The sequence below is a fragment of the Alnus glutinosa genome, chromosome 14 (assembly GCF_958979055.1).
Source record: "Alnus glutinosa chromosome 14, dhAlnGlut1.1, whole genome shotgun sequence".
Classification (NCBI taxonomy): domain Eukaryota; kingdom Viridiplantae; phylum Streptophyta; class Magnoliopsida; order Fagales; family Betulaceae; genus Alnus; species Alnus glutinosa.
Genome location: NC_084899.1, coordinates 4,574,432 through 4,590,379, shown reverse-complemented (window position 1 = coordinate 4,590,379; position 15,948 = coordinate 4,574,432). Strand labels below are relative to the sequence as shown.

At 38.9% G+C, this 15,948-nt stretch overlaps 1 pseudogene; it reads left to right on the top strand.

Moving 5' to 3' along the window:
- The first annotated feature begins 6,526 nt into the window (after window positions 1–6,526).
- LOC133857648 (subtilisin-like protease SBT6.1) lies at window positions 6,527–15,308 on the top strand (annotated as a pseudogene).
- The last annotated feature ends 640 nt before the right edge of the window (window positions 15,309–15,948 follow it).

Here is a 15,948-nt window from a genome sequence, read left to right as displayed (position 1 = left end):
CGTTCTGCCATTTTTTCACTGATTTATAACCTAAAACCAGTCACTAGCAGCTGCCACAGGTTGAAGAAGATAGGTTGAAGACGCATTTTTTTCCTTTTGATAAAACGCGTCGTTTTGTTAAATAAACAAAACGTTCGTTTGGAGGATACCGGACACGTCTATGGACTAAAGATAATCCAGGCTTCCAGCTATGCCCGGTCCAAAAACGTGGCCCATAAGTGCTAAAAGCTGAACCATGATGTTGATGGTTTCCAGCTTTTCATACTTTTTTGTTCTTTTTTTTTTTTTTTTTTTTTTTGGTAATAAGGTAATAAGCTTTTCATAATTTTCTTCTAAAACGATTATAAAGTAACAATTTAACCTCTTTTTTTTTTTTCCTTTTTCTTTTTTTAAGCCTTATTATTATTATTATTATTTCATTTTTTATTTAAAAAAAAATGCCTTAGGCCTGCCTACTTATTAGGATTGGTTAGATGGGAGTCATGATACTTGTGTCTATGTTGACAAATTAATTTTTTTAAAAAAAAATTAAGACTTAACTTTACCAACTTTTTTCATATAGTCGAACGGGAGATCAATGAATAAATGATTGTCTGGTTACGTATATTGAGAATGATATATTTAAGATTATCAGCAATGAAAAAAAATTATATAGCGATTTCAAAGTAGGAAGACTCGTCGATGACAACTGAATAAATAAACACTAGGTGTGACAAAATAAATTGTAAGTTACATTTATATATTTTAAGCGATAATTAAATTTTATTGAATTATTTATTTATTGTCTTAGTTATATTTTTTTTAATTTTTTAATTTATTTTTTATTAACTTTAATTTTTTTCTCTATTTATCAAAATGAAAAAAAAAATAAAAAATAAAAATTTATTGACCCCTCTAAACTAAAAGTCTGGCTCCGCCACTGTCGACGGGGTCTTCCGCACCACCAGAGCACTTGCACAGGAACCGAGTCCAAGTAACAGAGCGAGGTCGAGGGGAATGGCGATGGGACACAGATGGGTGTTTGCATATTGGTGGTGGTGTTGTTTTGGGGACGGACGTGGATATGAAGGTTGACGAGGTGGTTCTGCTGTGGGCACTATGCCCTGTGCACTCTGGTGGTAGTGTTGCTCGAGCTGGGGATGGTGTCCACGAAATGCCGCCGTTTTGGTTCTCTCTTTTTCTTTATTGCAACTTATTATCATCTGCAAAAGAGAGAAGGGAAAAAAATTGACTAATTCATTTTGTAGACGACATATTTGAACATGGCCAGACTTTGCTCATCGCAGGAAACTCATGTTGGGTTTGGTTCAAATATGAAAAGTTGCCGGTATTCTGTTTTCGGTGTGGCCGTATTATTCATGGCCCTAAAGGTTACCCAGAGGTTTCCAACAGAAAATCGATTCATGGCGAGAATGCAGAGGGCTGGGGTACGTGGCTTCGAGCAGATGGTTCTGCTTAGAACATTCATAGTAATCTCATCAAATTTTATTCAACAAAGTAGTTAAAAATTACTTTTCTCTGTTCTGGTGAACCATTTTTTTTAAATTCTCCCAGCAGTCTCACCATTTTAGCTATTCACTATTACTATTTCATAAAATAAGGACATCATCGTGTGAGAGAGATGGGAGAAGGGAGAAGAAAATGAGAGAAAAAATGAAAAAAAATGTGCTGATCATGTGTGAGAGAAAGGATAAATAAAATTGGTGAGTGAAAATGCCTCATCTAAATTGGTGAGTAATTCCACTCATCAAAACTTTTTGGTTAAAGTGGTGAGGCTACTGGGAATGATTTTTTAGTGTTTTCATCAAATTGGCTCACCAAAATAGCTAAAAAGCACTCTGATAAGGCTACTAGGAATACTCATGAGCCTAATTGTTATGGGCTCTAGCAGTGAGAGCCAACCAAAAGAAGACGTGTGTGGAAGTGTGAAACTAGAAGTGAACTTGACTGAAGTTAGGGGTGCAAGTCAGCAGTGTGTGTAGTGGAGTGGTTTAGTGGTAGATGTTTTAGTGGGTAGTTAGTTTAATAATTATGCATCATATGATCTATAATGGGTAGTTATTATGTAATGGGTTATGTAGTGAGTTTAGTGGGTAGTTGTTTAATCTAACTTGTCTCTTGTATTTAAATTCAGATTTGTTATCAATGAGAGGAAACTAGAAAATTATCCAAAGGTTCATCTCTTAACTGCATGTTAAAGTAAAAAGGAAGATTGGCTTCTTGAAGTGTCAAAACTATTATTTTTATTGTCTTTTATTAATATTTCATTACAAATCTCACCACCAAATATTTAGGCAGATAACAGTTCATCAAGATGGGTGAGGATTTATGACGGCCGTAAAGCAGACGGGTATCCCTCTTCAGCGTGCTCCGGTCAAGGGCAAATAGGGGAGGATCCGAAGAGAGAAAATCCAGGAAAGGAAAGGCAATCCCTAGCAGCAAATGCGGCAGATAGTGCTGAATATTTGTGCTGGATTCTTGCCGTATTAGCTGGAATCCGACACAGTACAACTAGATTTCAGCAAAATAGTCTAGATTTCGACAAGTTTTGGTCGGATGTCGCCAGATTCCGGCAGACTAGTGCTTGTCGAATTCCAGCTCGTTTTGTCGAAATCCAGGAGTGGTTGCCGATGCTAACGCCAGAATCTGGCAATTGGAGATCTTCGACGGTAGATTCAGGTTACCAACAAACTTCAATGATTGATGGTAGCAAGTTCTCATAAACATGCCTACAAAAATAAAAAATTTAAATCTGAAAAACGATTTACGGTCGTTTTCAAAAAATTAAAAAAGCTTTTACAGTCAAATTGAAAATGATTTATGTTGTTTAATTGCACTAAACACCGAAAAATATAAAAAAATATTTTTTCATAAAATATTTTACACCCAAACAAAGGTAGTATAAATTGAATATTTCTTAAAAACAATAACAATTAACAAAGAATTGTTGGAGCATATGAATTTCTTACTGGAAGGCGTCATGCTATTCGCTCTTTTTATAGAGCGACCATTTTCTTGCCTTTTTTATGGTAGGAGTGAGCTAACAGGAATAACCGAATGGGATTCCGCCCTTTTATTGTTGCTTTCCATTCGTCGAGAATATCTGGTAGGTCAGGTTGTTGTTGATGAGGATAATGCTTCCTTGTAATCTTTTTTTTCTTCGGCCCGTGTGATCGTTTTTCAAAAGGCCGATTTTAGATATTTCGGTGCAGGTAGGGTCCAATAGACCTTGGGCCTTGGGCCTAACAGTACATATATTAAAACTTTTTAAATAAAATAAAGAAAAAAAAAATACACATATCCCTAAAACTATCAATTTTATCAATATCTCATCTAAATTACCAAAAAATGTCAATGTCACTAATAGTAAAAACACCAATTATAAATATTTTTAAATTATATTATAAAAAACTAAAAATTATTGAAAAAAAAAAAAAAAAGTTAAAATTTTAAACAAATTTAAAACAAAAAAATTAGAAATTAGAAAATAAAAAGGGAAAAAAAAAACCCAAGGTTTTTCATTTTTTTTCCTGAAAATTTGTTTTCTTTTTAGATTTTTTTAAATATAATTTTCAGTTTGGGCTACCCATTGATTTTTTATTTTTCTCATTTTTTTTTTTTATTTTTTTGAAAAAAAAAATCGTTTTTTTTTTTTGAATTTATAAAGATATTTTTATCTTATTGAAAAAAATTAGTTTTTTTTTTTTTATTATTATTATTTTTTTTTTTTTTAAAAAGCTTTAAGCGGGACATTGATGTTGTTTTAGTAGTTTAAGAGAATATTTATACAATTAATAGTTCGAAAAACATACAAACAATATAATGATAGCTTGAGGGGTACGTATAATTTCTCGTAAAATAAAGTAATAGATAATTATAGATCAAATTAGAACTCGTGATTTAGTAAAAAAATAAAATAAAATAAAAAGAAAAATGCTGCATGCACAAACATTTGCATTCTTTTGACGTGACAGTGCCAAGTCAAGCGTCACCTCCCCACGTTTTTCCATTTGGTTACGTTAAAGGGATGTGATCTTGCACAATTCAAATGCAATTCTTATATAACTCAAGATATATTGGTGGAATTCATGCACGTGGGTCCCATTATGCATGGATCTCACCAACATGTCTCAAGTTGTATAAATTGTGCAAAAATTATTTTCCTACGCCAAAATATCTCCACAAATGGGAGTGTCCAGTGAACAAAAAATGGGGTACATTTTGAACATAAGATTTTTTTTTTTAATTATTATTTTTTAACATGTCTCCATAAAAGAGAGGGATTCAAACTAATAACCTTCGCTTTATGAGGCGTGGTCTCTAGTCAATTAAACTATCCCTTGGGACAATATAAGAAAATTCTTATGAAAAAATCGTTTCATCCCACTCCAAAATCAGACCTCCCATCGTGACAATTTACAAAGGGAGAGAGTGATTGTTACACAACTATTTATACAACTTATGCACAACTTATTCACATGGGGTGTGACCCATGTGGGGACATGATTGGGTCACAGCCCCATCACAACCCCCACTCACAATGGTGTGGGGCCCATGTGTGTGGGCCCCACACCATTGTGAGGGAGTTGTGCAAAGGAGTTGTGATTTTATCATTTTCTGATCTATGTGAGTGGAACACACTTGGTGGGTCCCACCTTATGTAAGTGGATTTGTGTAGAAATTGTGTAAGTACTCCAAGTGGATTCTCAACTATTTTCTCTATATTTAGGAAAGGGATCCGACTTCTGTGCTGTACTTTAAAAGTACAGCACAAGTGCTGTAATTTGATGAAGGGCTAGGATTCATCTAGCCCTTCATTAAAACAAACGTTGTCGTTTTGAAGCAAAGAAAAAATGACGCCGTTATATTCATTTGTTTTGAACAATCCCTGCTCTCAGTCTCATTAGGCGACCAAACTCCAAACCTCCGACCACCGGCGAGTTTCCAACTGAGAAGGCGACAGAGAAAGAGAGATCCGGCGACAGAGAGCCGGATTCGGCCACAGAACTCCAGATCCGGGGGCAGAGAATCCGGCCACAGATCTCCCGATCTGGCGGCAGAGAGCCGGATCCGGCCACATAGCTCCCAATCCAGCAACAGAGAGCCGGATTCGACCACAAAGCTCTTGATCCGGCGACAGAGAGCCGGATCTGGCCACAGATCTCCCGATCCGGCGATAGAGAGTTGGATCCGGCCACAGAACTCCCGATTCGGCGGCAGAGAGCCGAATCCCGCCATAGAGCTTCCGATCTAGTGACAGAGAGCCGGATCTCTCTTTGTTCGAAAATCGCTTGTGGGTTCCTAGCCGGACCCGTTCGTGGGTTTTCCGGCCGGATCTCTCTTTCTCGTGGCCGGTCCTCCCTTTCTCGTGGCCGGATCTCTCTGTCTTTGTTGCCGGATCACTCTTTGTCGCCTTCTCTATCAAGAGCTCACCGATGGTCGGGATTAAGTGTCTGGTTGCCAGATATAGACTTAGAGAAGGAAGTGTTACCAATGAGTATAACGGCGCAAACAATATTTTGCAGCGTCATTTTTTCTTTGCTTCAAAACGACAACGTTTGTTTTAATGAAGGGATGGATCAATCCTAGCCCTTCATCAAATTACAGCACCTGTGCTGTAATTTAAAATTACAGCATTTGTACTTTAAAAGTATAGCACAAAAGCCGGATCCTTAGGAAAGAAAGCTACTTTTTACTTGCCAATATAAAAATACTCTACTTCCCTTTATCTTTTCCTATATATTATTATTATTTTTTTTTTTTCACTTTCCAGAAGAATTTGGTGTCCGCTCAGCCTTGATGGCTCCAAGTCGTCGACGATCTTCCACACCCCATCGAAGACGATCCTGTGGTTGGGCGAGACCGCCCACGCGGCGGTCCTCTACTTCTTATGGGTGTCGATTGCACGCTCGTTGACAATCGAAGACGAGGACGCTTCAAAGATTACCTTGATGTTCTCGTCCAAACTGAGCTCGAGCTCTCCCCGGCATCGTCATCATAAGTCCGCAACAACCCCTCGTAGGTCAAGCCCGTCTCCTCGTCGATGAACTCGATAGTTCCGGAACACCTCATCGAGAATGGCGTTGATTTGCTCGAGCTCCAACGCGTCGAAGTCACGGTCCCTGTCGCTGGGGCCGTCGTTGTTAGTCTGCAACAGTCCCTCGTAGGTCAGCCCCTTCTCCCCGTCGATGAACTCACCATAGGTTCGAAACACCTCGTCGAGAATGGCGTTGATTTGCTTGTCGTTAACCTTGGCGTGAACTGTGAAGGAGGGAGGATGGAGAGAGCCGGTGTTTTTTTTAATTAAAATAATACGTTGCATTGGGAAGTATTGTTGCTTCCCAACCAGAAAATGTAAATTAGGGTATCTACCGTGAGTCAATTTTTAGTGTTTTTTATGAGATTTTTCTTAAATATAGAAAAGTGAATCGACGTACATAGATTGACGTGAGTGCTCTAATAAGAGATCGCATAAAAATCATTTCTCTTTAAAAAGAGGCATCAGATTTAACGCAACAATCTCTCCGATGTGGGAGCTTTCCCGCCAAATCAGCGATCTCTCACTCAGCTCCATTGCACCTTCTCCGCCATGATCACCCGCCAAACCTCCTCCTCCTCCTCCTTTACCTTCAGGTTCCTATCACTCTCTTTCCTCGTCCTCTCCATTTCACTCTCTCTCCTCCGTTTCAGAACCACTTGTAACAGATTTATTATCTGTGTAGGAATTTAGGTTTTATATTTCAAAATTGTAAAGGAAATTGAGATGAAAACAGAATAAAATGATGAATTGATGAAGGAATTGATGGGTAATGTATTTGTATTGAATTGAACAAAAGAATAGAATTGGACGATTCGAGATGTCCGATCTTTAAGCATTCGAGGTGCTCAGCCTCCAAGTTTACTACAGTAAACAATTCATTAATCTCATTTTCATAATCCTACCATTACTCTATTAGGCCTTATATAGACATACCCCTTATCTAAAGACTCCACTAATTGGAATGGGCCAAGCCCATTCAACCCATTACTAATAACCCAGCCCATACACTACTAATATACCCATTACAATACCGACCCCTTCAAGCACCTTGCCCACAAGGTGCGGTTATTTTTGCGTAAAAAAAAGATAAGCCAGTCCATGCTTGAGAGAAAAAATGAAAGCCTAGAAAAAGTTATTGCCAGCCCAAAAATGAAAGCCAAGAAAAAGCCAAGCGAGGCCCACATCCAACCCATTCCACCAACTGTAGCTGCTTATCCCTTGACTCGTAGCAAAGATATGAGGGGTGCCTAAGCCCATTCAATTTCCAAGAGCTTTTACTGAGTTCGACGGCTTGCGGTCACTTTTCGAAACTACCCTTCCTCTCCACTAAGTCATTTCCCTCTCAACGCACCGTTTTGCTAGCTTCCATATTCTGCTCTTCTTTCTTGCTTGCAGATTCTTTGTTTCACGGTTTCACCTTCGTCTTGGCAAGGTTCAGAAATGGACTCGTCGAGAGAACAGGACTCCCCTGCCGACGCTCCCTCCACCCATCGCGGCTGGTCGGCCTTCCACTGGATCCGTGTCGAGGTACTGGCCTGTCCGCTTGGCCTCTCGAGCAACCGGTTCTCTGTCCGGCTCGGCTCCGGAGACATCGACATTTCGACGTTTCTGCTTTAGCCGCTGAGTCCTCTACGTCGGCCACCTGTTTCCATCGCCAACGGTGTTTCAGGACAACAAAGTCCACCGCATCCAAAATAATTTTCAGATCGGGATGTGTCTTCTTCACAAGAGAGTCGGAATTTTTTGGTTGAGGAATTTTCACGAACTGACGGTGGGAGTCTGCATCCGGCTCGGTTGTTGAAATCAGTGAGTGGTTTGCATTTTCCGCCGGAGCTAGTTCTAAATTTGTTGTGTGTGTTGAGTCTTCAACCGAATCTGTTTCAGATTTTGGAATTTCTGGAATTATTTGGTCTCTCGGCTGCTCTTTTTCATCCTTTACATTTTCTAACGATTCTTCATCCAAATCAATTGACGTTGGTTTGAACATTCCATCACGTGAACCGGAACCTTCATGAGAAGAAGAATTTTCTCCTCCAAAATTCTGATACTGAAATTCATAATGATGCACAGACGATTTAGAGGCTGCACCTAATCCGAATTGTTTAGCCATCATATCGTCGAGACGATTCATCCGAGATTGCAAAGTCTGCATCACACTGTGAAATTCCGACCTGGTCACTCTATCTTTCGCCATAATCGTCGATTTAGGTTTCATGTACTGGATAGGCTGGATCGAAGGCTTTGATACCAATTTGTAACATATTTATTATCTGTGTAGGAATTTAGGGTTTATATTTCAAAATTGTAAAGGAAATTGAGATGAAAACAGAAGGAATTGATGGGTAATGTATTTGTATTGAATTGAACAAAATGATAGAATTGGACGATTTGAGATGTCCGATCTTTGAGCATTCGAGGTGCTCAGCCTCCAAGTTTACTACAGGAAACAATTCATTAATCTCATTTTCATAATCCTACCATTACTCTTTTAGGCCTTATATAAACATACCCCTTATCTAAAAACTCTACTAATTGGAATGGGCCAAGCCCATTCAACCCATTACTAATAACCCAGCCCATACACTACTAATATACCCATTACACCACGCCTCTCGCATCTCAAACCCAAACCCTAAACCCCTCACTAGCCAATTCGACTCTTCACCCCAAGCCCCTCGCAACTACTACATCGTCCGGTTCCTCCAGTACAGGCTCGCGGAGGAGCACCGGGCTTATCTGGAATCGGGGGTTCGATCCGACGGCTGGGGATGGATCGAGCGGAAGAACCCGGCCGCCAAGTACTAGACCGAAGTCAGGTTGGTGTCGATCCAGGAGTTCGCGATAGAGAGGGTGGTTGGCGAGATTGGGAAGCTGGGTCTGGTGAAGGATGTGAATGTGGATTTGAGCTACAGGAGGGATTTGCTTTGGGAGGAGAAGAGGGCTAGTGCTAGGGTTAGGCTTTCATGGACGGGAAGAAGCGACTGGGGAAGATTTTCACGGCGATGTCATTTAGCGAGGGCAAGGGCGAGTATCACTCTGCGATTTGTAATGCTTCCGTTAGATGGGGACGCCAGCTCTTGATGCAGGTAATTTTGTCTTTGATCGTTGTGATTTGGGTTTTGTTTGGTTGGTGGGATATTTGGGAAAGGGAAAAATGAAATTTACGTCTTTTTTTTTTTTTTTTGGCTTTGACAACTTGGTTACTTGCAAGATATGAAGAGCCCGCGTGGATTAGTTAGTGAAAAATATGAAATTTGATGCTGGCCAAATTCTTGGTAATTGATATGGAGCATTTGTCAACTTCGTGTTTGTCATTGGTTCTTTCTTATGATATATATAGTTTCTATGGGTGCTGGAAGCTTGTAATGCGAGTGTTTCTGTTCCTTTTTGCATAATCCATGTCGTATTTCCAAAGACACAACTCTGAACGTTGTGAAATTTTGTATATTGAGGCCAGCGATTGACAAGAATCTACAATCTTCTGCTGATTATGGATGTAAACTAGAACATGGATAACTTCTTTTTGATGTGCCCAGAAAATGGCCTTACAAGTTATCGATGTATTCTTACGCTCCAACATCCATTTTATGGTTGCAGAGATCTCAAGTTACTTCCTTGTTTGGAGCGGATGTTCTTTGGTCAAAAGTGTATACTGGTGCAAAAGTCAAATTGGCCATATTTGACACTGGTATTCGAGCTAATCACCCACATTTTCGTAATATCAAGGTATTACCGATAGATAGGAAGAATCCTTCGGGGTGTTCTTTGTATTTTTGCATAGTGTCTTTTCCATTGTAAGCAAACTTTAGATGAGGTTTTAGTGGAGGAGTCGATTACTAGTTTTGAGGTTGTGTTCAGGAGCGTACAAACTGGACAAATGAGGATATGCTAAATGACAATCTCGGATATGGGACATTTGTTACTGGTGTTATTTCTGGTGGAGATGCAGAGTGTCTCGGTTTTGCTCCAGATACTGAGATTTATGCTTTTCGCGTATTTACTGATGCACAGGTAATGCACATTGTTACTGGTGTTACTGCTTGTGTGTTCTTATATTTAGTTTTCTATCTACACCATTCTGACTTGAAGTTGCATTTACGCCTCACTTTTTATCCTCTATATTCGGTTTCAAGTTCTGCTATCATTATGTGCAATTCTGAATTGCGGTTCATCTGTAGGGTTTTTAAATACTTCAAAGATTGAGAAAGCCAAACACGACTTGTAAAATGACTGAATCTATCTTTCAATGGTTCACTAAAATTCTTTTTCAGGAAGTTTTTGAGAAGTTTGTATTTAGTACATTATATATTTATTTGGCTATTTTTTGTACTTATGATTTTGTCAAGAAAACTTGTTGAGATTATGAGAATATTTTATTCAGCCTATTGCAGGTATCATACACATCATGGTTCCTTGATGCGTTCAACTATGCCATTGCAACCAACATGGATGCATTGAATTTGAGTATAGGTGGACCTGATTACTTGGATCTCCCGTTTGTGGAGAAGGTAAGATGGTGTGGCTTGTTATGTCTCACTGACTTGATAAGGTTGGATCTAATAGGTTTAAAAAAAAGAAAAGAGTGAAAATGTATTACTTTCCCCACCACATTCTCCAAGAGCACCAGAGGGGTTCCAGGGCAAGAATTTAAAAAGGGTGTGTTGTTCTTTTGTCCCACATCTACCACCAGAATGCCAAAACTGATCACCCAACTGATAATTGACCCTCTGAGCTGATGAGCTCTCCAAAGGCATACCCACGTCCAACGACCCATTCACCCCCAAACCTTTCCTTTCACTGTTACCTCCTGAACCAATGTCAGAAACAATACACGATGAACTTCCCTGTATCATCAGCTCGCTCTCCTGCTTATTTGCTGCATAGTTTGTATACTCTGTTTGGGCTAATATGGACTCCATAATTTATTTAATTACTAGTGAAAAACTTAAAGAATCATATCATCTTAATCATCTATTATAAACTTGTTATTTTCAACATAGCCTGTTATGTGTTAACATAATACCTGTGCAGTTACTTTCTTCCATCATGATGCTAGTACTACCTGATATTCACAAATTATGTTTTGGTTGCTAGATTATTTTTGTCACAATCACCTTTTTCCCCCTTTAAAATAGGTTAATGTTGCTTTGTTCTTTAGGTTTGGGAAATAACAGCACATAACATAATTATGGTTTCGGCTATCGGAAATGATGGACCACTTTATGGTACTTTAAACAATCCAGCAGACCAAAGTGATGTCATTGGTGTTGGTGGCACTGACTACAGTGATCACATAGCCTGATTTTCTTCACGTGGCATGAGTACTTGGGAGATTCCTCATGGGTACACTAATCATTCATTTCATAGAGCTGAAATTTGTCCAGAGATTGGATTTTTTATTTCTTTCTTTTGGTTGTTAAAACATGTATTTCTGCTTCTTGTTTCCTTTATTTCTTTGTGTGTTGTCTGTCTATCCGTCTCTTTTGGCAATACTAAAGGTGCTTGGGAAGTTTATTGGTAAATCTATCTTGGGTTCTACTCTACATGGTTGTGAGTAGTATATCTTCTGGTTACTTGTCAAAAGTAGTATATCTTCTGGTTATGGTGGAATCTATACTGTAAGTATACAAAATCAAGACTGGGTCACGCAATCTTGTCTTTTATGTATAAAGACTGGAGTTGCGTGTATCTGAACATAGACTTGCTCCTGAACCCAAAACCTATGAACCTATGTCCTTGAACGTAGTCTTTTATGATTCTCTTAATGTTAGCCATTCCTTGTCCAAAAATCATTTTGGTTTCTTCCCTTCCCCTCACTCCTACCCCTTTGGATTATTGAGTAACGTGACATACATGCAGAGCAGATCTTGCAAATTATGCAAGCAAAATATTGTCACTACAACAATTCATTCTGGCGAACTTAGCTATTGAGTCCTGTACTGCCCCCGTTCTTGACCTTTTCTAATAAAATACTGTATTGTTCTTTTAAGCAAGTTTATTTGGTTTATGTAATCCGACTACTTAGTTTTCCAATGGTAAACCAGTTCAGAGTCCTTGCTTATTCATAGAAGATACTCATTGTGCCATTACCTTTGCCTTTTTAAGCTGATACTGATGGTTCTTACTATATCTTGTTGGTCCTTTGTCCTCCGTACTTCTCTTAACAGGGCTTTCAATTTCATATTTGAATTCAGTTTACTTCATCCCTGTACATGCTTTTTTATGGCATTCAAAGCTTTTAACTATGTAAGTTGTGTATTTACAGTTTTGGTTGTGTGGAGCCAGATGTTGTTGCATATGGACGGGAAATTATGGGTTCCAAAATCTGTACTGGTTGTAGAAGTTTATCAGGCACTAGTTTGGCAAGTCCTGTGGTTGCTGTTGTTGTATGCTTGCTTGTTAGCATCATCCCTTAAAGCAGTCGGAAAGATATTTTAAATCCAGCAAGCATGAAACAAGCATTGGTCGAGGGAGCTGCAAAGCTTTCAGGTCCCAATATGTATGAGTAGGGTGCAGGCAGAGTTGATCTGTAAGCTTTCCCATTTAGCTGCACCCTTGGTTTTATGCAAAGATTTAGTTACTGAGTTGTTGTTGGTGTTTTCAATGTTATCATCAGTATCTTTTTGACTTTCTGTCTTAAGTTCTAATTTTTAACATTTGTCAGGTTAGAATCATTCGAAATCCTTAAGAACTACCAACCACAGGCAAGCATCTTTCCTGGTGTTCTGGATTTTACAGATTGCCTTTATTCCCGGCCTTTTTGTTGTCAACCACTTTATGCAGGTGCCATGCCTGTTATCTTTAATGCTACTATTCTGAATGGGATGGGTGTAATTGGCTATGTTGAAAGCCCCACATGGCATCCTTCCAATGATGAAGGGAATCTTTTAAGCATTCACTTTACCTATTCGGAGGTCATTTGACCTTGGACTGGTTATTTAGCGCTTCACATGCAAATTAAGGAAGAAGGCTCCCAATTTCTGGAGAGATTGAAGGCAATGTCACTCTTCAGGTGCACAGTCCTCCAGGTCAAGGAGAGAATGGCCATCGGATTAGCACGTGTGCTTCATTTGCAGTTAAAAGTGGTTCCAACTCCAGAAAGATCAAAACGTGTTTTGTGGGACCAGTTCCACAGTATTAAGTATCCTCCTGGTTATATTCCAAGAGACTCTGGATGTTCGTAACGACATTCTTGACTGGCGTGGAGATCACCTGCATAAAAATTTTCATATTATGTTCAACATGTTGTGAGACGCTGGATACTTGTTGAAACTCTTGGTTCTCTCCTCTTACATGCTTTGATGCTCGACAGTACAGGACACTTCTGCTGGTAGATCTTGAAGATGAGTACTTCGAGGAGATTGAAAAACTGAGGGATGATGTTATTAGCTGTATTTGCTGAGTGGTATAATGTTGACAAAATGGTTAAAATGAGATTCTTTGATGATAACACACGCAGCTGGTGGACTCCAGTTACTGGAGGTGCAAATATTCCAGCGCTTAATGATCTTTGGGCTCCATTCGAGATTGCTTTTGGAGATTAGATTCTAAACGGTGATTTTTCTATTGACGGCGAGCAGAGTCGATATGCATCTGGAACAGATATTGTGAGGTTTCCTGCAGGTGGTTTTGTGCACAGGTTCCCTTTCCTGGATGGCTCAGAGAGTGGCGCCACTCAAAATGTATTGTTGACTTCTGGCATGACTAACTGACTAAGGTGTATTGTTGACTTCTGGCATGACTGAGGGATGATGTTACAAATAATACGAATATTAATGGAACAACATAAATAGAACACTCTTTTTAAACTGCTCCTAGGTGGGCCACGTGTGTTTGCTGTCACCCACACTCGTGTCTACCACTTAACTCGGTATTTTAAAAAATTAAAATGTAACGGAGAGTATTTATTCTTTCCCTTGTATTGACTGGAATGGAGGGAGTAAAACATGGAATGAGATATTAAATAAATCCAAAATTAAGCTCAACTAATCGAGCCAGTTTTTTGATTTCATCATTTTTAGGGCGATAAATTTATCTTTTACACAGGCATCAGTTTCCATATTTCGAAATTATATATGGTCTATGCAAATACTAATATGTGGTGTCTATCAACGGCAGGCAGACTCTCCCCATTCTTGGTCTTTTGGATGTGGGCCAAGGTAGAATTGCAGTATATGGAGACTCCAATTGTTTGGACAGTAGCCATATGGTTACCAACTGTTATTGGCTATTGAGGAAAATTTTAGAGTACACTAGTGGGAGCATTAGAGATCTGGTGCTTTTCTCTGATTCAGTTAAGGGAAATGCTCTAGTTCCCAACTTTTTATCCCAAAAAGTGGTTCCCAAATGATGTGTCATCATCCCATGAGATGATGACACATATCCCAAAATGATAAATCACATGAGATTGTGACACATCATTTGGGAACCAAATTTTGGGAAAAAAATTTAGGATGTGTAGCACTCCTCTTCGGTTAAACAATACACACCCTTGTATGTAGAAGACACTTCTGCTGTAATGGGAAAGGAATTGATCTGTAGGAGTGACTCCAAATATGAAATATGGGGGACTAAGGGATACAATTTACAGGTTAGGGGAAGAAAATTGCCTGGTTACGTCATTGATTTGGGGAGAGGTTTAAATTCTACAGTAGACAATTTCAATTTTAGGCGTCCCAAGTTGCCTGTGAAAAATAAAGATGATTCGGGAAACAGATACTTGGGCGGCCTTTTCAACAGGGATGATGAGGTTAGAAACAAAAACTTTGGTTGTCTACTAATGGATTTGTCCATCTTCCATTGTCAAGTGCTCTTTTCTTTTTCTTATTAGTGCAGTTTATTTTAGTATTATAACATGAATTAACCCATTTTTGCTCCCTTCTTGCAGCTTGACATGCCGGTGCTAGGTGTTAGTCATTGGCTTGTTCCTGCAGTAGTTGCAGTAACTGGTTAGTGATCATCGGCATTTGATGTTCAAATTTTTTATATTTGTAGATTTGTGTCATTTTTAATTGCTTTGCTATTGTTTGTCAGGTATTCTGTTATTTTTGGGCTTTTGGCGAATTCGACAAAAGCGGTGTTGAAGAAGGAAAGGATCTGGCTCTGGTCGGTTTGTTGTCGGCTTCGTCACAGGAAAATAGTTTTGTAAACTTTGTAGGTTTGTAGCATAATTCTTTGCTCGGATGCTTTACAGTGGCACAAATTTTCAGTGTAGCGAGATTATACAATCACAGGTATCAGCCTTGTGGAAAGTTACAACCTCAGTAGAGCAAATATTGAGACTTGTCTGAAAAAGGATTTTTTTTTTTTTTTAATTAACAAAAAAAAAAAAAAACATGGATCCTTCAGATAGACTTCCTAGAACAGTTAGAAACAGGGAGCTAAAAAGAAAGAGAAAATTTGCTTTAAGGTCTGAGAGAAGGCTTTCATTTGAAATTTCGGACAATACTACCGACCATATCTACCACATTCCAAAAAATTGAAATCAGTCCAGCCCTCTCTTTCGACCAAAAATCCAATCACCTACCTCCGTCAGCTGAGAAACCAAATGATAGCAAGGACTATGAGTCGCCGCCAACATCAACACCACTAATCACTGATGGTATGAACGCACTGATGGAATGGGTGACTGTGTCACTCACTCTACCCTCAAGTGTGATTTGGCCGTTCGACCACCCATCTAAACCTTCAAAATGGTCGCACCAACCAGAATCGAGTTTGCAATGCACTTGCTAGCATCCTGTATTCATTTTTAATTGAATTGCATATTGTTTTTGACAGTATGAGAGTATTTCTCAATATAATCATGTAAAGAATTTGGGTAGTTCTTTTTTAAAATGGGTAAAATTTAGTGTGGTTTTTCCATGTTTTTAAATGGATAGTTAGCATAGATAAAACATACAACACTA